The sequence below is a fragment of the Oncorhynchus clarkii genome, chromosome 1 (assembly GCF_045791955.1).
Source record: "Oncorhynchus clarkii lewisi isolate Uvic-CL-2024 chromosome 1, UVic_Ocla_1.0, whole genome shotgun sequence".
In the NCBI taxonomy this organism is placed as follows: domain Eukaryota; kingdom Metazoa; phylum Chordata; class Actinopteri; order Salmoniformes; family Salmonidae; genus Oncorhynchus; species Oncorhynchus clarkii.
In genome coordinates this window covers 50,984,166-51,007,752 of record NC_092147.1, presented here as the reverse complement: position 1 = coordinate 51,007,752, position 23,587 = coordinate 50,984,166, and the positions used below count along the sequence as shown (strand labels likewise).

Genomic DNA, 23,587 nt, shown 5'->3' with positions numbered 1-23,587 from the left:
TCCTGCCGGCAATTAGTCTCCCATCCAGCCGCTCTCTTCTCTAAGCCTCAGACCTGGGTTCACTTCAAATACTATTTGAAATCTTTCACATAATTTATTTTTAGTATTTGCTCTAGCCTGCCTGGAGTGACAAATGTGCAAGGTTATCCATTTTTGGGACTATTCTATTGGACAATAGCCAGGCAAGCACAATTAATTACAGATCAAGTATTTGCAATGATATCAAATAGTATTTTACCCAAGCTGGTTTATGGGGGACTCGAAGAATGAGATTTACATTGTGGTTCCATTATTAGATAGCATCTTGGATTCCTTGTGGAGGGAGTGTCAAGGGAGGCTGTAGTGCTTATATATTTACAAGGGTGTGTGTTTATGTATGTTTCTCCTCTAAAAACCTGTTGGTCTTAATAGCCTAACAAAGAAGCATTTGTTAAATATACTTCTGTCGTCCTCCACATGTGGCTGAATATCCTTCTCCTCCTTCTCAGGTGCCATCCCGGGCTTCATGCTGGGTGTGTTCCAGATCCCTCTAAATGATTGTGAGGAGCTCTACAGGAGCTGGGTTCTGACGCCTTCAAGAAGAACGTCATCGTTGGCACCATCAAGATGGGCTGGAGCCATTTCTTCTGCGACTCGCAGACCTTGGAGCAAATCCTCAAGTGAGTATGGAATAGAATAGCTTCATAGATTCAGAACAGCACAGCACGCTAATTTTGTCTCAAAGTGTATTGGAGGAGATTATCAAAGGTCCCTTCCTCGGGTATGGATGAAACGAGGACAGAGGAAGCAAGGATTCGAAGACTAAGTAACATTTTCAGACACAGCCTTCTAGTAAAAAAACTCATTTTTCCTTCTCTCCCACAGAGAGAAAATGGGCTCTGATCTGATGGTGGAAACATCAAGAAACCCCAAATGCCCAAAGTTAAGCTTTGTCACATGGCATGACTCATTACACTGTCTGGAGTGTGGCGCTGATGATCTCACACACACACTCACACACACACCCTCTCATGGATGGCAAGGTGGACAATGAGGAAGGAAGGCCCTCACGATCTCTTAAAGGTCCTAGTAGTCATTTTTATTTCAATATCAAATCATTTCTGGGTAACAATTGAGTACCTTACTGTGATTGTTTTCAATTATGGTCAAAAATAAACAAAAATAGATTTTTAGCAAAGGGCAATTTCTCAAGCAAGAATTTTGCTAGGACTGCCTGGGAGTGGTCTGAGCAGAGAGGGGAAAACTGAAAATGTGCTTTTATTGGCAGAGAGATTTGGAACTCCCTTTCTTAGTGTTTTTACACGTAGTCCCTTTCAGCAAAATGTTTGTGAACTCAGTGCAGTTTGCAGAATTTGTTTGTGCAGTGTGAACACTCCAAAGGGACTCAAACCCCTCAAAAGAGCCCCCGAAACTAACTGAACTTAGAGCCATCTCGAGAGGGGGTCTGAGTTTGGTTTTGGCTCGAGAGGGGGTCTGAGTTTGGTTTTGGCTCGAGAGGGGGTCTGAGTTTGGTTTTGGTTCGAGAGGGGGTTTGGTTTTGGTTCGAGGGGGGGTCTAAGTTTGGTTTTGGTTCGAGAGGGGGTCTGAGTTTGGTTTTGGTTCGAGAGGGGGTCTGAGTTTGGTTCGAGAGGGGGTTTGGTTTTGGTTCGAGAGGGGGTTTGGGTTCCCTTTAATAGGACAATGTGGACATAAAGCTCCCCAGGTTCCCTTGTCATTATTCCCGCCCCACACCTAGATTACTGCAAACATTGTTTCCCCTGGCATAAGCACTCACATTGGTGCCAAAAGAGAGAAGATGATGATGTGCAGGTTCAAGCAAAAAACGTATTGCCGTTTTTGGATGTTGATTAACGATTGTCAAGGATGCTTAGAAATTCCAGAATATGTGTGGTTTTTAGTTCAAATGATTTGTTTTCAATATGTGATCTGTAGGCTAAGAGAGCTTCTCAAGCTGTTTAGTCGATTGTGGGGTTTGAATAGTGTGAAAAGACAACATATATTTGGTGAGAATCACAACAAAATCTATTTTAGCTCTTAAAGGGGCAGTAGCCTACATTGAGTGTACAATTTTTTTAAGTGTAACATTATGTAATCTGCAGTTATTCTTCTGCTATTTAGTTACCAATCATTTTTGCATGTTAACAGTATCCTCGGATTACAATTATTGTCTTATCTTTGAACTAAATGCAATCTATTGCCTCACACCTACTTATATTTTGGATCTAGCTGTCTGATAATACATTCTGATGCAATGGCTTGTCCAGCACATTGTAAAAACCCAGAGTGCATTGAGTGGAAAAAATTATTGTTTCCTTTCTAAACGTATATCAATGTGAATTCAAAGAGGACTCGGATCACAAAATAGGTCAAGTGAACTGACAAAAGAGTTGAGTCCTCATTAAGGGAAGGGTGCATTGAGAATACAAAGGTACAGTAACCAAGTTATTTCGCTTTCTTTTTTTTTTTTTACCCCAGAGTTCACTTTAAAGAGGCTTGAGATCGGTTCTTTTAAAGAGGATTATATGTGAAAACACCCCTTGGTTGAACTAATTCTCCGCATGGTGATAACACCATGTAAGGCCTAAACTCCATCCTACCAAAACAGCCGGAAATTTCAAGCAGTCTTCAAACGGCTCTTATGCATAAAGGGCATTGTCAATCAAATCAAATGAAATTGTACTTGTCACATACAACAGGTTACCTTACAGTAAAATGTTTACTCACAAGCCCATAACCAACAACGCAGTTTTAAGAAAAAGTACCTTAAAAATAAATAAAAATTACAAATAACTAAAGAGCAGCAGTAAAATAACAATAGCGAGGCTATGTACAGGGGATACCGGTACAGTCGTTTATTTTCACATTATCTTAATTTTCAAAATTGAACAGTATTATTCCAAACTCATAGTGTGGAAATTATATATATAAAACATAGAAAAATCACATTTTTGACATTTTTGAATTTTCTTTTTCAATCATCACTGTATGTATCAATATATTTGATGTGGGAGAATTTTCCTTGTTTTACTATCCTTGTGAGGACTTTGAGCGATTTGTAGATCCCCACAAGGGGACTTGTCATATTATTGCTAAATCATGTATATGTGCCGCCCCTCCTGTATCTGCTATGTGGATGACTTGGCTATAGCAACACATTCTATTAATATCACTCTTATTCAATACATGGTTATGTACATTTACATAACCAACATCACCAGCAGCTTATTGAATGGGGCCAAATGGAAAAACCAACAAATGTCATGTCATACCCTACTCCTACCTCCAGGTGGCATCATTGAGCACTCCTCTGAAGGCCTATGTGTTCAGGGAATATAACCTCCAGCCAACCGAGCCAGGGGTGCACTCCCACTACCTCGGGGGCTATGAACACAACATGTGGCAGGCAGTCAGAGCCTCCTCCGCTGCCATGGGACACGACCTCCATCAGGTAAGACCAGGACCTGGTTGGCTCACCAGAGAGCATTGGGGGTCAATTGGGCTCTGATTTCGTGTAATTATTATTTTGTAAGGGTGAGGACCCTCTCTCGTGCTCTCTGTTTATTTTCCTCACCCGTTCTCGTGTGCTCTGTTTTTTTCCCTCATCCCTGTACCCACTTTTCTATAATGAGCAGGGGTGGGAACAGGCATTATAATTCATAGTAGAATACTTGAGGTTTTATCCTACTTCACCCAGCAGCAGCCTGTATTTAAAGGACTGAGTGACATTTATGGCCTCCCTCCAGTGTGTAGCCTAGTTCATATAATCCTGCAAAATCCCACTTCCCCTTCCCCATCCCTGTAATACACTTCCGGAGTTTTTGGATTCATGTGAAAACCATCAGCATTTGTTTCCAGGCAGTTACATTTGGACAGAGAATAGGAAGAGTCAGACAGACTTGTGTGGCCTGAATGGTGCCATATTCCATACATAGTGCACTACTTTTTTTTTTATTTATTTTTTTTACCCCTTTTTCTCCCCAATTTCGTGGTATCCAATTGTTGTAGTAGCTACTATCTTGTCTCATCGCTACAACTCCCGTACGGGCTCGGGCTAAACCTGGCTACTAGAGACATCAAATCATAATGTAGCCTCAAGGTGTAGGTGAAGGATGTGTGTAGTTTCTTATCTGCCTGGGTTGGAATTCTCATCATGTCATCCTCCCAAATTGGCTTAGGAAACACAGATGTAGCATACATCTGGGGCGGCAGGTGGCCTAGTGGTTTGAGTGTTGGGGGCAGTAACCTAAAGGTTGCTGGATTGAATCCCCGAGCTGGTAAGGTAAAAATCTGTAACGCTCTGGGTGTCGTGGGTGTGAAGTAAGGCACAGGAAACAGAGAGTTCAATATAGTGCTATTTAATGCACACACGGTGAACAACGGCCACCCCACGAAACACTGGGTGCTCAAAACAAATGCCCCAACCACGGGGGACGAAAACAGTCCAGCAAAATCCACGACCATGAACAAACACGTTTGTCTACTACATACACAAAGGTTACAACAATTAATCCCGCACAAAGAAACGGGCGGGTCGGCTGACTAATAAAGCCCAACTAATTACCACAAACTCATAACAGGTGTAACCAATAAACGCATAAGGAGGGGGAGGAAAGAATCAGTGGCAGCTAGTAGGCCTGCGACTACTACCGCCCCGAGCGCCACCCGAACGGGAAGGGGAGCCCCCTTCGGTCGGAGTCATGAGAAAATCTGTTGTTCTACCCCTGAAAAAGGCAGGCAGCCCACTGTTCCCCAGTAGGCAGTCATTGTAAATAAGAATTTGTTCTTAACTGACTTGCCTAGTTAAATAAAGGTAAAATCAAATCTGCACATCGCACAGAGGTGAGATCCACACACTTGTTTGTTTTCATCAAAGGTGGGAATCCCCTGCTGCCACACTTTTAATTGGAACCGGTGTAGGTGAGCAGGGAACGCTCTGAAAACGTGTGCTGAGGAAATGAAACAGAATGGTTTATGAAAACCGCCTTCCTACCGTCTTCCAAGTCTCCCTCCTCTCCAAGATACTCATACAGTATCCTAACAAAGACCCTTCTCCACAAACACACACACACACACACACACACACGCCTTTTGAAATCTACATCAGACTCGTTAAAACAGAGAAGCATGTGCTTGTTAAATCTCAGTTATCCCACTAGGTGCTAGCTAACTGTGGAAAACTCTTACCTCTCACTGGGAAAGTGTGACACCTTAGGTAGTTAAACATGTTTACAATGACAACAGAGTTATACAATGTTATTGTCATTGAGGGAGGAATTTGAGGATTTTTTTTTTAATTGTATAGTTGCGAAGGAAAAGGGAAAAGCAATTAAGTCCATCTGCACAGCTGGCAAACGTACTATGAATTGATCACAAAACCATCTGATATTGCCAACTACTTGAATGACTTTTCATTGGCAAGATTAGCAAACTTAAGCATGGCATGCCAACAACAAACTCTCATTCTTCATATTCATGCATAACTGACCAAATAATGAGATGAGCATAGTAATTTTGAATTCTGTAAAGTGAGTGTGGAAGAGGTGAAAAAAAAGTATTGCTGTTTATCAATAATGACAAACCACCTGGTTCTGACAACTTGGATGGAAAATTACTGAGGATGGTAGCGAACGGTCAGAGGTTTTCGGTCAGAGGTTTAAGAACACCTACTCATTCAAGGGTTTTTCTTAATTTGGACTATTTTCTACATTGTAGAATAATAGTGAAGACTTAAACTATGAAATAACACATATGGAATAATGCAGTAACCAAAAAAGTGTTAAATCAAAAAATATGTATACTTGAGATTCTTCAAATAGCCACCCTTTGCCTTGATACAGCTTTGCACACTCTTTTCATTTGTTTAACACTTTTTTGATTCCATATGTGTTATTTCATAGTTTTGATGTTTCACTATTATTATACAGTGTAGAAATGAAGAAGAACTCTTGAATGAGTAGATGTTCTAAAACTTTTGACCGGTAGTGTATATTGCCACTCTCTTATTTGCCATATATTCTATCTAAGCCTAGAGGAAAGTGCTTCCCCTCAGACCTGGAGGGAAGCAAAAGTCATTCCACTACCCAAGAGTGTCAAAACACCCTTTCCAGCAACATTTGGGAAAAAATTGTGTTTGACCAGATACAATGTTATTTCACTGTAAACAGATTAACAACATACTTTAATCATGCTTATAGGGAAGGGCAATTAACATTTACTGCACTGACACAAATGACTGATGATTGGCTGAAATAAATTGATAATAAGAAGGTTAAGGGAGCTGTATTGTTAGACTTCAGAGCAGATTTTGATATTATTGATCATAATCTGTTGCTGAAAAAACATGTGTTATGGCTTTACATCCTATGCCATATTGTGGATTGAGAGCTACCTATCTAATAGAACACAGAGGGTTTTCTTTAATAGAAGCCTCTAACGTAAACCAGGTATAGTGTGGTATACCTCAAGGCAGCTGTCTTGGCCCTCTACTGTTCTCTATTTTTTTTATATATATATATATTTTTTTTTTTACAAATTACCTACATCTAGCCTTGAATAAAGCCTGTGTGTCTATGTACAGTCGTGGCCAAAAGTTTTGAGAATGACACAAATATTAATTTTCACAAAGTTTGCTGCTTCAGTGTCTAGATATTTTTATCAGATGTTACTATGGAATACTGAATTATAATTATAAGCATTTCATAAGTGTCAAAGGCTTTTATTGACAATTACATGAAGTTGATGCAAAGAGTCAATATTTGCAGTGTTGACCCTTCTTTTTCAAGACTTCTGCAATCCGCCCTGGCATGCTGTTAATTAACTTCTGGGCCACATCCTGACTGATGGCAGCCCATTCTTGCATAATCAATGCTTGGAGTTTGTCAGAATTTGTGGGTTTTTGTTTGTCCATCCGCCTCTTGAAGATTGACCACAAGTTCTCAATGGGATTAAGGTCTGGGGAGTTTCCTGGCCATGGACGCAAAATATCGATGTTTTGTTCCCCGAGCCACTTAGTTATCACGTTTGCCTTAATGCAAGGTGCTCCATCATGCTGGAAAAGGCATTGTTCGTCACCAAACTGTTCCTGGATGGTTGGGAGAAGTTGCTCTCGGAGGATGTGTTGGTACCATTCTTTCTTCATGGCTGTGTTCTTAAGCAAAATTGTGAGTGAGCCCAATCCCTTGGCTGAGAAGCAACCCCACACATGAATGGTCTCAGGATGCTTTACTGTTGGCATGACACAGGACTGATGGCTTCTCCGGACAAGCTTTTTTCCAGATGCCCCAAACAATTGGAAATGGGATTCATCAAATAAAATAACTTTACCCCAGTCCTCAGCAGTCTAATCCCTGTACCTTTTGCAGAATATCAGTCTGTCTCCTCTAGAGAAGTAGCTTGTTTGCTGCCCTTCTTGACATCAGGCCATCCTCAAAGTCTTCGCCTCACTGTGCGTGCAGATGCACTCACAGCTGCCTGCTGCCATTCCTGAGCAAGCTCTGTACTGGTAGTGCCCCGATCCCGCAGCTGAATCAACTTTAGGAGACGGTCCTGGCACTTGCTGGACTTTCTTGGTCGCCCTGAAGCCTTCTTCACAACAATTGAACCACTCTCCTTGAAGTTCTTGATGATCCGATAAATGGTTGATTTAGGTGCAATCTTACTGGCAGCAATGTCCTTGCCTGTGAAGCCCTTTTTGTGCAAAGCAATGATGACGGCACATGTTTCCTTGCAGGTAACCATGGTTGACAGAGGAAGAACAATTATTCCAAGCACCACCCTCCTTTTGAATCTTCCAGTCTGTTATTCAAACTCAATCAGCATTACAGAGTGATCTCCAGCCTTGTCCTCGTCAACACTCACACCTGTGTTAACGAGAGAATCACTGACATGATGTGAGCTGGTCCTTTTGTGGCAGGGCTGAAATGCAGTGGAAATGTTTTGTTAGGATTCAGTTCATTTGCATGGCAAAGAGGGACTTGCAATTCATCTGATCACTCTTCATAACATTCTGGAGTATATGCAAATTGCCATCATACAGGCAGCAGACTTTGTGAAAATCAATATTTCTGTCATTCTCAACTTTTTGCCACGACTGTACACTGATGACTCAATATTATACACGTCAGCTACCACAGCAAGTAAAATGACAGCAACCCTTAACAAAGAGCCATAGTCCGTTTTAGAATGGGTGGCTAGTAATAAGTTAATCCTAAATATATAAAAAAAACTAAAGGCATTGTATTTGGGACAAATCATTCACTTCACCCTAACCTCCTAAACCTAAATTTAGTAATTAATAATGTGGCAATTGAGCAAGTTGAGACAACTGCTTGGTTTAAGCCTAGATTGTCAGCTGACATGGTAAAAACATATTGATTCAAACAATGGTTGCTAAAATGGGGTGAGATCTGTCCGTAATAAAGCTTTGCTCTGCTTTCTTGACATCACACTCGGCCAAACAAGTCCTATAGGGCCCTAGTTTTATCATACCTGGACTACTGCCCAGTTATATGGTCAAGTGCTGCAAAAAAGGACAGAGGCAAATTACCGTTAGCCCAGAACAGAGAAGAATGTCTGACCCTTAAATGTACACGGACTGCTAATATCAATAACATGCACATCAATCTCCCCTGATTCAAAGTAACGGAGAGATTGACTGCATCTCTACTGGTCTTTGTGAGAGGTAATGACATGTTAAAAGTTCCAAACTGTCTGTTCAATCGGTTAACACACAGCTCATACATACCCCACAAGACATGCCACGGCCACCATAGGTCTCTATACAGTCCCCAAGTCCGGAACAGAGGCTACGAAATGCACAGTACCATGTAGAGCAGGGCAGATTGACTCCCCCTCTCCACGGCACTGCAGGCACTGTTAGCAGAAAACCGGGTCCCCCTTATAGAGTATGGAAAAATGGCAATCTTTGTGTAAATAAAACATTTTTTGGAAGACAGTCACGGTACCAATAATTGCTTCTAATGCACCAAATACTTTTCCTTGAACTAATTGTTTTCAAATCGCACACAGAAGACGTTATAAGGATCATTTAGTTGCTAATGACAGCCTGCAGTACCCCGGTCGACCTTCAACTTGGGTTACTCGATGAGAGGGGTCAGCACTTAGCTAGCCTGCAACGTCACTTCCTGGAGTAGCTCAAACTGCGCATGTTATTTCTCAATGAGACACCATCTTAACTGACTTCATTTGACTTCAATGCGCTATTGAGTCTTCACATAGTGATGAATGGTGTCACATGATCGATGGCTTTGTCAATGATATAGAGCCATGGAACTCTCTTCCAACTCAGATAACTCAAGCTAGCAGTGAAATCTGATTTAAAACAACACCTCACAACGCAGACTGTGAAGAGACAAACACACAGTGGTGATTATAGCATGTAAATCTTGGTGGGCAAACAACATTTGTTGGGGGGCGATGCATGCCAGCAAAGCCACTACATAACACTAAACAATACATTAATTGCACTATAACGGTGACAAACGGTGCCCACAAACTGTTAGGGCCAACAGCAGTCCCAACACCTTACCACTGCTACACCTGGCTACCAGCAGGGCCTTGTCCGGCAGTGAAACAGTTCTTTCAGCCTCATTTACTGCCTTTTAAAAAACCATAGCTGATATGGTTGACTTGCTTTAACAAATGTGGTTTCTGATGACAATTGAGATGTACAAACTATGGCATAAGGGGACAACAAGCGGATAAGAGGCAATCCATAATTTCGATTAAGACGTTAATGAGCAAGCTAGGACGGACGTAGTCAATAAGTATTTCTTCAGCACTTTTGAAATGTACAGCAACAGAATTCAGAACATGGGCTGTTCTTACAGTATTCTCCCTGTACACCAAATCGGATCCGTAGGAAAAGTTAAGGGGGCATATAAGCAGACAATGAAATTACAATATTATATGATTACATTTCTCTAAAACAGGTTATAGGTTACATGTGCACCACCAAGTCAGAACAACAGGCAAAATTAAGAGGTGAAAATATACCAAATTCTTAGGGTAAGGCACATGGACTACTAACAGCTTACTACACAACATACACTTAGTATTCCTTTCTTAGCTACAGTATACATATCTCCCTGGCATATTACAAAATGTATGCAGCAGCATGCAAGACATTTTTGGACTCACCTTGTTGCGCTCTGCTCACTTGAACAGGAAGGCGGCACGGCGGTCCTTTGTGGGCAAATTTTGTCATTATCTGGATTTATGGTGCTTTCAAGACAACTGGGAACTCTGAAAAAAAACAAGATCAAATCAAGATAACGTCAGTGATGTTCAGATCGTAGCTCTAGAATGAGACCTGAGCTCCCAACTTACAAATCTGAGTTGGATGACCGTTCAAAAGGTATTTTCCCAGTCTGAGCTATTTTTTTTCCCGTGGTCCCAATTGTCTTGTCAGATTTCCCAGTTTTGAGTTGTTTTGAGCGTGGCAGAAATCATGCTGGATTGACAGCAAAGCAAATGTTAAATGTTTATAATTTTAAGCTTGTAAAAGAGACCTTTAAACCCAGACTTGGGACCTCACACCCACTCCACTGAATAGCAGGCTAGTGATTGCTTTGCAATGCTTGCAGTTAGCCACTGATTCCTTCCAAACCACTCATTGTTGAATTTGCAATTTCCAACTTGTTGTGTAATGTTTATTGCCAATGGCCGATGAACACCAATATGTTTTATCTGTAAATTCTCTTCATATGACAAGAATTAAAAAGCATTTGCCAGTAGATTATCGATTTGATTCATGATGATGACTGCTAGCTACGATTTTTAAAGTATGATGTTGACATGATCAGTCCAATCAAAGCTACTGTAGATATAACGTGATTTGACCTCATTTTATCTGTGGCCAATGAATTGAGCCTTCTTGGATGGGCACTTCTAATGTAACTTTATGGCAGCACCCAAGGGGCTTGAATTTTCAAGCTCTACCCATAGATTTGGCGGTGACGTAGTGTCCCCATGAGTGACAGAACACTGAGCCAATCACGGCGCAACTAGAAAACATTACCAACCCCTACGCTCTGTATTTTCTGCTGGCTGCCCCACCACCACAGAAAGCACCGAGCTAGGCTCAAACACCTGCATTTTGGAGCAAAAGAAAAGCAAGAAAGAAAAATGTATATCTTTTTTTTAAGCTAAAAATGGGGGGTCAAAACACACGCTCTAAAACAGCCACACATTATTCTTAGTAATGCAATGTAGTATTGCCACATTGTAACAAAGTAATGGAATAATGTACATTTGTAAAAGACACAATGTTTTGTTTGATGTAATGTTTTATCTCTGTTTGGACCCCAGGAAGAGTATCTGCTGCCTTGGTAACAGCTAATGGGGATCCTAATAAAATACTTAATTCTAAATTGTCATCCACTACTGCTGTCAAAAAAAGATCTAAGAAAAGTGAAATTGAAATTAAACGTACATTTTAAATTCAAGCTGTGAATATATGAACTTTCCATCGTATGTAGGATGTTTTTCAGTAAGGTTAATATACAGTTGAAGTCGGAAGTTACATACACTTAGGTTAGAGTCACTGAAACTTGTTTTTGAACCACTCCTCAAATTTCTTGTTAACAAACTAGAGTTTTGGCAAGTTGGTTAGGACATCTACTTTGTGCATGACACAAGTCATTTTTCCAACAATTGTTTACAGACAGATTATTTCACTTAAAATTCACTGTATCACAATTCCAGTGGGTCAGAAATGTACATACACTAAGTTGACTGTGCCTTTTAAACAGCTTAGAAAATTCCAGAAAATGATGTCATGGCTTTAGAAGCTTCTGATAGGCTAATTGACATAATTTGTGGATGTATTTCAAGGCCTAGAAGAAAAAGAAACACACACCTATTAAGACGAGGTGCTGGCTAGCAGAGTAGGAGCTCACACTCTAGGAGCTCAGATGCAAAAAATGTATTACCGACAGCCAAGCTGTCTTCATCAGGGTATAATCACAAACACTGAGGGATGACTTGTTTATATAGTGTCAAAAGACACAGGTGTCTGTAATCATGGCCAAGAGTTGCCTAATATCATTGGTTAATAATCAAATATTAAAATGTCATACAAAGAACAGCATACAAACAACAAATGGATAGCATACGATCTTAGATTAAGTTGACTACACAAGCTTACAAACAATTACAATGGCAAAGTCACAATAATCACAAGAATGGCTTCAGATCAAAGTCTACGTTGAGACCGAAGGGCGCAAGGGTCTTTAAATTAAAAATCCAGGCAGCCTCTCGTTTTAACAATAAATTATCAAGGTATTTCAAGGCCTACCTTCAAACTCAGTGCCTCTTTGCTTGACATCATGGGAAAATTAAAAGAAATCAGCCAAGACCTCAGAAAAATAATTGTAGACCTCCACAAGTCTGGTTCATCCTAGGAAGCAATTACCAAATGCCTGAAAGTACCACATTCATCTGTACAAACAATAGTACGCAAGTATAAAAACCATGGGACCACGCAGCCATCATACCGCTCAGGAAGGAGACGCATTCTGTTTCCTAGAGATGAACATACTTTGTTGCGAAAAATGCAAATCAATCCTAGAACAACAGCAAAGGACCTTCTGAAGACACTGGAGGAAAGAGGTACAAATGTATCTATATCCACAGCAAAACGAGTCCTATATCGATATAACCTGAAAGGCCACTCAGCAAGGAAGAAGCCACTGCTCCAAAACCGCCATAAAAAAGCCAGACTACGGTTTGCAACTGCACATGATCGTACTTTTTGGAGAAATATCCTGTGGTCTGATGAAACAAAAATAGAACTTTTTGGCCATAATGACCATCGCTATGTTTGAGGAAAAAGGGGGAGGCTTGCAAGCCGAAGAACACCATCCCAACCGTGAAGCACGGGGGTGGCAGCATCATGTTGTGGGAGTGCTTTGTTACATGAGGGATTGGTGCACTTCACAAAATAGATGGCATCACGAGAAGGAAAGTGATGTGGATATATTGAAGCAACATCAGTTAGGAAGCTAAAGCTTGCTCACAAATGTGTCTTCCAATTGACAATGACTGCATGCATACTTCCAAAGTTGTGGAAAAATGGCTAAAGGACAACAAAGTTAAGGTAGTGGAATTGCCATCAGAAAGCCCTGACCTTAATCCTATAGAACATGTGTGGGCAGAACTGAAAAAACGTGTGGGAGCAAGGAGGCCAACAAACCTGACTCAGTTACACCAGCTCTGTCAGGAGGAATGAGCCAAAATTCACCCAACTGTCACGCCCTGACATTAGACTTTTTTATGTCTCTATTTTGGTTTGGTCAGGGTGTGATTTGGGTGTGCATTCTATGTTCTATTTTCTATGTTTTGTATTTCTTTGTTTTGGCCAGGTATGGTTCTCAATCAGGGACAGCTGTCTATCGTTGTCTCTGATTGGGAACCATACTTAGGCAGCCCTTTTTCCCACCTGTGATTGTGGGTAGTTAACTTTGTTTGAGGCATTTAGCCCTGTAAGCTTCACGGTTGTTTTCTCGTTTGTTGTTTTGTTGTCATTTTTATAATAAAATAAAATGTACCCTCACCACGCTGCACCTTGGTCCGCTTCTTTCGACAGCCGTGACACCAAGCTTGTGGAAGGCAACCTGAAATATTTGACCCAAGTTAAACAATTTAAAGGCAATGCTACCAAATACTATTTGAGTGTATGTAAACTTCTGACCCTCTGGGAATGTGATGAAATAAATCAAAGCTGAAATAAATCATTCTCTCTACTATTATTCTGACATTTCACATTCTTAAAACAAAGTGGTGATCCTAACTGAGCTAACACAGGGAATTTTTACTAGGATTAAATGTCAGGAATTGTGAAAAACTGAGTTTAAATGTATTTGGCTAAGGTGTATGTAAACTTACGACTTCAACTGCATGCATTTCCCAGGAGGTTGGTAGCACCTTAATTGGGGAGGATGGGCTCGTGGTAATGGCAGGAGCAGAGTAAGTGGAATGGCATTAAATACATCAAACACATGGTTTCTATGTGTTTGATGCCATTCCATTTGCTCCGTTTTGTGCCGTCCTCCCCTCACCAACCTCCACTGATGCATTTAAGTAACTAGGCTAGATTGGAGTTAGCCTGGGAGCAGTAAAATCAGGACAAATTCCGCAATTCCATAAAGTCTTTCACAATTTCATAACTTCTCAAGTCCAATAAGCAATATTTAAAAGCCCCACCAGCAGTCAACACCCTTCTGTTGCTTGAGTGGGTGTTTTTCTGAAAGGGCCACCGGTCCAAACGAAGCGTCAGTGGAGCATAAAGTGGCGCCTTTGTGTGTGATCTCAGGATCCCCCAGCGAGGGAGTCATCTCGCCCTTTTCCACAAGTCGCCCTACCCACAGAGTATTCCATTGACTCCCAACTCCGCAACAATTACCTATCTGTTTCGGAAGTGCCAGAACTCGGCCAAGTCCGTGTGCTGAACGAACGCTGGAATTGTGGAAATATCAAGCAGCTGTTTGAAGAATGTTCTGATTGTCCCTTTATGATGCATTTCCAGTTTCGGATTCAACAGGCCTGGAATGGTGGAAATTGTAAACTAATTGTAAGCTGGGGCAGGATTCTGATTCTAGAACTGTGGTAAACAACATAGGAGAAAGACACTGTGACTGGGAGCAATAACTTTGAAGTGGAGTAGCTACAACACTATCACAGTCACCACAACCATGGAGAGAATGCCTCTGAGACAGAGAAAGAAAGAAGGAGAGGAGGAGGAGTGAGGAGCCTTTTCCACATTAAATCCTGTATTATCTCTGCTCTGAACACCATAGAAATATAAGACTTCAGAAATTGACAAAGGATGCCAGGGATGCCAGCCAGGGAATGCCATGCATGGAAAAGGCCCTGTGATTCTCCTTGCGTTGGTTGCCATGGCGTCTCCCTTGGCGGTAGGCAGGAATGGGGCATGTTTGTGTGTGCCCATCCCCTCCTTCAGTCTTTGACAGATGCCTCAGAACCCTGGGATCACAGCACACACACAACCACATGTTTGTGCCCACCTACTCCAGTCTTTGACAGAGAAAGACCTCAGAGCCCAGGGATCAAAGCAAGGGACTGGAGAGCCTCCCATATGGCGCCATCCCAAACAGAAAGACCCCTCACAGGAATGGAGGCTGTCACCTCAGTACTTTGAGTACACACCATCACTGTCACTCACATGGATAGGGGAGGAGAGGCTTGTTCCTATACAGAGAACTCATAACTCTCAGAGAGGGTGTTTGTTGGTGTGAGTAATCAAAAGCTTCCATAAAATTCCTTTAAACAAGATATTTGAGTTAAGTGGTTTCACCTCTCTTCAAGTACCAGTGTACTAACCAAATATCAAAAAGAGCTGTTTGAACAGTAAGAGCTGTTTGAAAAGACCACCTGAAATTTCAGCCTGTTTTGGTGGGATGGAGTTTTGGCCATCCATGGTGACATCACCATGCAGTAAATGAGTTAATAGACCAATAAGAAAGATAGTTCCAAACCTCTCTCTTTTTTCTCCTCCCCACTCAGACCACTCCTAGACAGTCCTAGCAAAATTCTTGCTTTAGAAATTGCCCTTTGCTTTAGAACTTAAGCTTTTTTTGTTTTTGACCATTTAATTGAAAACAATCACTGTAAGGTACTTAATTGTTACCCCGAAATCAAATAAAATCAAATAAAATTGTATTGGTCACATTACACATGGTTAGCAGATGTTAATGCGAGTGTAGCGAAATGCTTGTGCTTCTCGTTCCGGCAATGCAGTAATATCTAACAAGTAATCTAACATTCACAACAACTAACTCATACACACAATGTAAAGGGATGAATAAGAACATGTACATATAAATATATGGATGAGCGATGACAGAGCGGCATAGGCGAGATGCAGTAGATGGTATAGAATACAGTATATGCATATGAGATGAGTAATATAATATGTAAACATTATTAAAGTGCCGTTATTTAAAGTGACTAGTGATACCTTTATTAAGGTTCCATCTGTAAATAGCCCACCCAACTACCTCATCCCCATATTGTTATTTTTTTTGCTCTTTTGAACCCCAGTATCTCTACTTGCACATCATCATCTGCACATCTATCACTCCAGTGTTAATGCTAAATTGTAATAATTTTGCCACTAGGGCCTATTTATTGCCTTACCTCCCTAATCTTACTACATTTGCACACACTGTACAGAGAGTTTTCTATTGTGTTATTGACTGTATGTTTGTTTATCCCATGTGTCTCTCTGTGTTGTTTTTGTCGCACTGTTTTGCTTTATCTTGGCCATGTCGCAATTGTAAATAAGAACTTCTTCTCAACTGGCCTACCTGGTGAAATAATGGGGAAATAAAAAATAATTATATTAAAATATTTGAGTCTGTATGTTGGCAGCAGCCTCTCAATGTTAGTGATGGCTGTTTAACAGTATGATGGCCTGAGATATAAACTGTTTTTCAGTCTCTCGGTCCCTGCTTTGATGCACCTGTGCTGACTTCGCCTTCTGGATGATAGTGGGGTGAACAGGCAGTGGCTCGGGTGGTTGTTGTCCTTGATGATCTTTTTGGCCTTCCTGTGACATCGGGTGATGTGGGTATCCTGGAGGGCAGGTAGTTTGCCACCGGTGACGATTGTGCAGACCTCACTACCCTCTGGAGAGACTTGTGGTTGAGGGCGGTGCAGTTGCCGTACCAGGCGGGGATACAGCCCGACAGGATGATTGTGCATCTGTAAAGGTTTGTGAGTGTTTTAGGTGCCAAATTTATTCAGCCTCCTGAGATTGAAGAGGCGCTGTTGCGCCTTCTTCACCACGCTGTCTGTGTCGGTGGACCATTTCAGTTTGTCCATGATGTGTACGCCAAGGAACTTAAAACTTTCCACCTTCTCCACTACTGTCCCGTCGATGTTGATGGGGGTGGGTGCTCCCTCTGCTGTTTCCTGAAGTCCACGATCATCTCCTTTGTTTTGTTGACGTTGAGTGAGAGGTTATTTTCCTGTACTCCCTGGGTGAACAGGGAGTACAGGAGAGGGGTGAGAACGCACCTGGGGGCGGCCCGTCAGAAAGTCCAGTACCCAGTTGCACAAGGCGGGGCCGGGACCCAGGGTCTCAAGCTTAATGACGAGTTTGGAGGGTACTATGGTGTTAAATGCTGAGCTGTAGTCAATCAACAGCATTCTTACATAGGTATTCCTCTTGTCCAGATGGGATAGGGCAGTGTGCAGTATGATGGTGATTGCATCGTCAGTGGACCTTTTGGGGCAAATTGGATTGGGTCTAGGGTATCAAGTCGGGTGGAGGTGATATGATCTTTGACTAGTCTCTCAAAGCACTTCATGATGACAGAAGTGAGTGCTACGGGGCGATAGTCATTTAGTTCAGTTACGTTAGCTTTCTTGGGAACAGGAACAATGGTGGCCATCTTGACTGGGATAGGGATTGATTGAATACCTTCGTAAACACACCAGCCAGCTGGTCTTCGCATGGTCTGAGGACGCGGCAAGGGATGCTGTCTGGGCCGGCAGCCTTGTGAGGGTTAACACGTTTAAATGTTTTACTCACGTTGGCCATGGAGAAGGAGAGCCCACAGGCTTTGATAGTGGGCCGTGTCAGTGGCACTGTATTGTCCTCAAAGCGAGCAAAGAAGTTGTTAATTTGTCTGGGAGCAAGACGTCGATGTCCGCGACGGGGCTGGTTTTCTTATTGTAATCCGTGATTGACTGTAGACTGTAAATATGATATTGAGATAAAAACGGCTGCATTGGACTTTTCAAGCGGGCTCTTATCCATCTACTGTATCCTCTTATTCCCATATAGACGGTGTAGCGCTGTCCCCCGGTACACACATTCACTTGGTTATTATCCACATTCACACGCACATTTTCTCCCTCTCTCTTTCTCCTCTCGTGTGTGTGTGTATATATATATATATATATATATATATATATATATATACACACACACACACACACACACACACACACACACACACACACACACACACACACACACACACACACACACACACACACACACACACACACACACACACGATTGCGCTGACACACTTCTTTAGGGATTAGGCCAGTCCACTGATTACATTGACTGACTGACTGCTGTGTGAAAGACTGCCTCCCTCGATCCCTCTCTGTTTCCCTCCTTCCCTAACCCCTCACAGTACTGCCTCTGCACCTAACAGCACTCTCTCTGTGGTGGCTCAAATGAGATTTCCTCAAAGAAATCTCTGCATTAAGTCTGCCGTTTTAAAGACGGGCCATCAATCTCATGCTTGTATTAATGCATTCATATGCACGCGCGCACGTTCAGCCACACCGTTTTTTTCAATTGTTTAAGCACAATTTTGATAACAGGGCCCGGTTTGTCAAAGCACTACACACAATTAGCACAACCCTACACCAAAGTAGCACAACACTTCAGATCATTTGCAAAAATGGAACACTTTTGTCAAAACTATACACGACTTCATAAAAATAATATTTTGTTACCACATGAAACACACACATTTCATATGACTTCAATCTTTTTGAACCAGTTACACACTGCTGTTGCCAACCTAAAACACTTTTAGCAAGTCTAATTGTCAGTGATTAGAGTACTGTAAATGAAGTACACAGAGAAAGTGCAACTATACAAACACTACACAAGACCAATGCTGCAGACTGAGGAAAACATCATTTATTTCTCTCCATATACCCAAATCAGTCAACATGTCAACATGGAGAATCACAACAAAACATGTCAGTTTTCATGCTACTACAGTAGTGTGCATAACACTGTTAGCTCAGCAAACAACAGACAAACGTAAAATACTGTATCCAGTACAGGTTACAATTACAGTAAATAACAACAACAACAAACATAAAAAATCATCTGAAAAAAAACAGACAATATTGTACATAAAATACTACAGTAAACATACTATACATTATCTCTTCGCCTAGCTGGATCTGGCCAGAGAATTTCATCAACATCACAAGCAATATCGTCATTAGCAAGACAACGCGGGAAGAACCGTTTTGAATGTCGAATCCATCCTTGCACAGCTGCGGCGTCGACTTGGTCACAGGCGTCCCCCATGGCCTGAATGAGGGGTACCTGAGCCTGGGGCTGGAGATCGTAAACCTTCCACCGCCATGCAGAGAACAACTCTAGGGTTTAGAAACAGAGAGTATGGTGGAAGGTATAGTACTGTCAACTGTGGATGGTGTTGAAACCAGTTCTGGACCAAAGCAGAGCGGTGGAATGACACATTGTCCCAGATGACCGTGTAGTGCATCTGGTGCATTTCATTACCAGCTGTGACGATGTGGTGCAATCGATCCAAAAATGCGAGAATGTAAGGTGTGTTGTAAGGGCCCATTTTGGCATGACGGAGGACAACCCCATGCTGTGAAATGGCAGCGCAAAGGGTGATGTTATCCCACGTTGCCCTGGGACATTGATTATAGCCCTGTGGCCAATGATATTTCTGCCTCTCCTTCTTGCTTTTGTGAGGTTGAACCCTGCCTCATCAATATATATGAATACATGCAGGATTTCCTCAGCATCCATCTGCAAAACTCCCTGAAATACAGTGAAAGACTAGATTGTGTAGTTCAGGATAGGTCTAGTATACAGTCAATGTAAAAAAAGGCATGTGTGCAGTATGCAACATCACAGTGCTAAAGTGAACAATTCAAACCTCCACATACTCATGCCGCAGCCGTTTGACCCTCTCTGAACTCCGCTCAAAAGGCACTCGATAAAGTTGTTTCATTTGAACCTGATGTCTTTTCAGGATGCGTGCCAGTGTTGACTGAGAGACCTGATGGACATTTTTGAAAATGGCATGGTCACCGATAATGTTGACTTGTAGTTCTGAGCCTGATAGATAGAATTATTGGCCAAAACCATGTTTATTATCTCTCTCTTGTTCTTGCGTGAATATGGGCCCCCTTCCTCCTTGTCGTTCCCGACCCTCAATCCTATGTAGCGAATAATACATGTAACTTACTGTACAATGTCACAGGAAGGGGTATCACAAGTGCTGATATGGTGCAGACAATAAGATGCTGATTACTGTAACTGTAGACAGATCTTCTTTTACTTGTTTTCCTGTCGAAAAGTCCTTATGACAGATGCCACTGTATATCTGCTAAGATTTGGCTGAACTCTCAGTCCAGCCTCCCTCAGCGTCAATCCGTGGTTCACAACTTGGTCCACTAGTGTTGCACGAATGTCATTTGATAAGTTTGGTCCTCTTCTTCTTTGTGCACGTTCTCCTCCTGCTTCAGGTCTTCCTCGACCTCTGGCTCGGCCTCTGCCTCTTCCTCTACCTCCTCCTCTGTGTACTCCTCCTCTCACCCTCACTCTTCTTCTGACTCCTTCCATTTTGTTTGAAGGCAGGTGAACCTACCTGCTGCATTTTTATAGTGCTTAAACCTGATAGGTTTATTTAGCAATCATGTGTTTGTGCACCTGATGGCTGTGTTTAACAGATTGGCTCATAGGTGTGGTAATTTGACAGTCAGTGCTTTGGAATTGCAAGGAAGTGACATCATGATATACTTCTGTGTCTGATGTATACAACTGTGTTTAGTGTTTTGCAAATCACTGTGTGTAATGTTTTGCAAATAGTGTGAAGCTGACAATGTGCTTACAGTTGTGCAAATATAGCCTTATGTTTTGCTCCTTGAGTGTAAGGTTTTGCTAATTGTGGGAAAAGTTCAATTTTAGTGTTTAAGCAACCGTAAAAAACTTCTCTACGGTAGGGGGCAGCATTTGGAATTTTGGATGAAAAGCATGCCCAAATTAAACTGCCATCTACTCAGGCCCAGAAGATAGGATATGCATATAATTTGGATAGAAAACACTCTAAAGTTTCCAAAACTGTTAAAATAATGTCTGTGAGTATAACAGAACTGATTTGGCAGGTGAAAATCTGAGAAAAATCCATTCAGGAAGTAGGATTTTCTTTTAGTTGTAGTTTTCTATTCAATGCCATTACAGTATCCATTGACTTAGGACTCGAATTGCAGTTCCTTTGCCTTCCCCTAGATGTCAACAGTCTTTAGAAATTGTTTCAGGCTTGTATTCTGAAAAATGAGGGAGTAAGAGGAGTCTGAATGAGTGGACCCTGCCGTGTCAGAGCTTTTTCCATGCGCGCGACCGAGAGAGTGCCTTTCTTTTTTTGTGTGTGTGTGTGTGTGTGTGTGTGTGTGTGTGTGTGTGTTTTATTTTAACCCTTTTTCTCCCCAATTTCGTGGTATCCAATTGTTTTAGTAGCTACTATCTTGTCTCATCGCTACAACTCCCGTACGGGCTCGGGAGAGACGACGGTTGAAAGTCATGGGTCCTCCGATACACAGCCCAACCAAGCCGCACTTCTTAACACAGCGCGCATCCAACCCGGAAGCCAGCCGCACCAATGTGTCGGAGGAAACACCGTGCACCTGGCAACCTTGGTTAGCGTGCACTGCGCCCGGCCCGCCACAGGAGTCGCTGGTGCGCGATGAGACAAGGACATCCCTACCGGCCAAGCCCTCCCTAACCCGGACGACGCTCGGCCAATTGTGCGTCGCCCTACGGACCTCCCGGTCGCGGAGAGAGTGCGTTTCTTGTTTACCTTTTATATTGACGACGTTATTGTCCGGTTGAAATATGATCTATTATTTAGGCTAAAAACAACCTGAGGATTTAATATAAACATCGTTTGACATGTTTCTATGAACTTTACGGATACAATTTGGATTTTTTTGTCTGCCTGTTGTGACTGTGTTTGAGCCTGTGGATTACTGAAGAAAACGTGTGAACAACTGGAGGTTTTGGATATAAAGAGAGACTTTATCGAACAAAAGGAACATTTATTGAATAAATGAATGTCTTCTGAGTGCAACCATATGAAGATCATCAAAGGTAAGTGATTAATTTTATCTCTATTTCTGACGTGTAACTCTTCTACTTGGCTGGTTACTGTTTGTAATGATTTGTCTGCTGGGCTATGTTCTCAAATAATTGTAAGGTATGCTTTCGCCGTAAAGCATTTTTGAAATCTGACACAGTGGTTGGATTCACAAGAAGTTCATCTTTAAACCTATGTAAAATAGTTGTATCTTTTCTGAATTTTTATAATGAGTATTTCTGTATTTGAATTTGGCGCTCTGCAATCTCACTGGATGTTGGCCAGGTGGCGTCCCACATACCCTAGAGGTTAAGCCTATACTTCCACTGGTCTCACCTGGGAAATTATCTATATATATTGCTGTGGTAAATCTGTTCGCTTTTCTTATTATGATAGACGGTGAAAATCTACCATTGGAACATGAGGTAGCCAATTGACCTATTCATGACATGGTGGGTAGAGACTAATCAGATATCATAGGGAGAAGCCACGCCCATTTAGTATTTCAACTGCTGCCACACGCTCCAATCTCAGGGGTCTCAGCAGGAGTGCTTTAATATTCAGTGTGTGTTGTGTTGTGTGCATGTGAATGTGAGAGAGAAAAAGAGAAAGGGAAAGAGGAAGAGAGAATCAAGGCATGTGTGAGAGAGAAGGGGGGAAGGTGGTTCTCAATGGCAATAGCGCTCAATTGCTTTTCCTACCCTGAGGGCATAGTTGGCTCTCTCAATCTTTCTCTCCCATACAGAGTCCCAAAATCCCTCTCCATTCGCCGCCTGGGATGACAACTTGAACCTCATTCGTACCCCTCTGTCCTCTTGGGTCAAAGGTCAAAGAGAAAAACCGGGCTGTGCAATTACATAATGTGGCATGGAGACCTCTGTCCTGACCTGGGCACTCCTAGACTGTGACAGTCATCACACTAACACCATTGTCTGTCTGTCTCCTCCTTATTGGTGACAGGGACTATATGGAATCTGGACAATTAATTCATTGAACGGGCAGATTTATTCACTTGATCGGATGGATAAACATTATTTACTAAGGAAGGTTGTATATCTTCTTGAACAAACACCCTTGACTGGCAAACCTTGTTCGATATACATGTGATTACATAGCTAAGATAATTTTATCTGGACAATTGATGAGTTGAGCGGACAGATGAATGAACGGTAAATGTGATTTATATCTGTTTGAGCATAACAACCTGGGTTGAAGAGGAAGACTCACGCTAAACCTCATTCAATATACACGTGACAGCATCGCTGAATATGACAATGAAGGCCGAATGATCAGCTCATTAAAACAGAGCTGCTATTGTGACACACTGGGTAGCATCCATCAGATGGTCCGTGACTTATGTAACCTTTCCCCAATTAAACCTTATTCAGAGGGAAATAATCCTTGTGGGTAAATCAAGGCAGCAGCGCTGAGCTCCAGCTCAGCCAAAAACCCCTTTAGCCCCTTGGCTAGCCAAGCCTTGTCTGAGATGGACGCTCTGATAGGAACTTCTAATGACCAGAGCTGCCTCCCAAATGGCAACCGATTACCTATGTAGCACTACTTTGACCTGGGCCCATAGTGCTCGAGTCAAAAGTAGTGCACTATATCAGGAATAGGGTGCCCTTTGGGATATAGACATGAGCAGCTGACCTGGAGCTGAAGCTGAGAGGAGA

The 23,587-nt window shown here is 42.0% G+C and overlaps 1 pseudogene; it reads left to right on the top strand.

Annotated features, from left to right (window-relative positions):
• The first annotated feature begins 505 nt into the window (after positions 1–505).
• LOC139416525 (calcium-independent phospholipase A2-gamma-like) overlaps positions 506–23,587 on the top strand; it is a 37,126-nt pseudogene continuing 14,044 nt past the window's right edge.